This window comes from Penaeus monodon, chromosome 25 (assembly GCF_015228065.2).
Source record: "Penaeus monodon isolate SGIC_2016 chromosome 25, NSTDA_Pmon_1, whole genome shotgun sequence".
Lineage (NCBI taxonomy): Eukaryota > Metazoa > Arthropoda > Malacostraca > Decapoda > Penaeidae > Penaeus > Penaeus monodon.
The window spans coordinates 27,406,374-27,408,045 of NC_051410.1; the positions used below are offsets into that span (position 1 = coordinate 27,406,374).

Consider the following 1,672-nt stretch of genomic DNA (forward strand, 5'->3'; position numbering starts at 1 on the left):
TGGGACGGCTGGACATTTGGGGTTTTCAGCCTTTATTCGTGTGATATTTTCCGTGGGTTCTCTTGTGAGGAATAACGACGAGAGGTTAGTGATTTCGAGGGCGTTGCGAAGCGGCCTTCTGCATATGTAAATGGTGTGAAATTTGACGGAACTCGATTCATGGACGCCTGGCCAGAGGGAATGCCTACTTTCCTCTTAATGTGCGGTTTGTGAAAATGCGCATTCCGAGGGCTTTTGTCGCTGGTTTCATTTGCCATTATGTGCTATGCCAAATTTAGATAAGCACTTTCTATTAGTCTTGTGCCGAGGTGGAGTGCTCTGTGTGCATGATACTACGTTTTACCGGTGGTAGGGTGTGTACTGACTGCCATTCAGCGGTATCTATTGAAACATGCCGTTTTGGTCGTATAGGCCTCTCCTTGAAGTGTTTTTGAACACGAAATAACCATCTTCGATATTGCTGTTGTATCGGTCTCGCTTGATGTTAACAGACATAATTATGGAAACTATTCTATGTCATTAATCAAAGTTTCACGCCAGAATTTGGCAATCTATAATACATATAATAACACTAATATTTACACACATGATAACCTAAACAAAAATTGAACTGTATGATATGATACCTTGTCCCTTACGCTGTTCACTTTGACAAAGGCCAACAAAACATCCTACATATATTTTGGCAATTTAGGAGTTCCTTCTTTTGCCATGTATTGCATAGGGTGACCAGAAGTTCTTTTTAGCCATATTATAGGGACATGGTGTAGGAGTGCAAACTCCAAATTGCCGTAGGGACCCTGTTTGATTTATGATTGTACGTTATTGTCTTTTTGCAGGGGGTGAGTGTCATTTTGATTCCTTTTGTAATGTTAGTGTTGGTTTAATTTTCCTCTTTTGGTGCAGTGTATTTTTAACATTTAAGTAAGAAGCTTACGTCTGATTCAACCTTTCAATTATGCATTATGTTCTTCCAGGTAGGATAGATTGTCGTGATGCATATCGCAATTGAAGGATGCTCCCATGGAGAGCTGGGACACCATTTACAACTCTGTGTCACGACTGGAGCAGATTCATGGTTTCAAAGTGGACCTCCTCCTCTGCTGTGGAGATTTTCAATCTGTGCGCAAACGAGCAGGATCTGAAAGTGCATGGCCTGTCCAGTCAAATACATGGATATGCGTGATTTCACAAAGTAAGTTTCTCTAGTTTTGATCGTCAGTAGCTGTAATTATGTGCAGGAAGCTAGCATTCTCATATTGTTTTAATTTTGCCAAAGTTGGTAATACTAGTGTTAATTTACATTATGGTTCGAACTGCTTTGTGAGGAAACTACAGATGGCTCTGTGTGTTCTCTGCTGTACTTGTTGATAAACGTTTGTAAACGGAATGTTGAAATGAGCACCAGACCGGAAATTCATACATTTGGCTTCTAAATTGGCTTTACAAAAATCCTCTTATAATGACTACAAGTTGATGTAATAAAATTTGTCAATTATATCAATCCATGACTCACTGTATTTCTATGTTATATATTTTATTATAGTTGAAGGGACTCCTGGGTAATTCATTATATTCCAGACTCTGTCACTAGAGATTAGTCCCAAACTCCACATCACAAGATGTATTCAGTAAACAAAGTTACCAGTGACTAGGCATGACTGAGGGGAAG

The 1,672-nt window shown here is 39.5% G+C and overlaps 1 pseudogene; it reads left to right on the forward strand.

Moving 5' to 3' along the window:
* The first annotated feature begins 995 nt into the window (after positions 1 to 995).
* The window catches only part of LOC119589116, an 8,350-nt pseudogene continuing 7,673 nt past the window's right edge, over positions 996 to 1,672 (forward strand).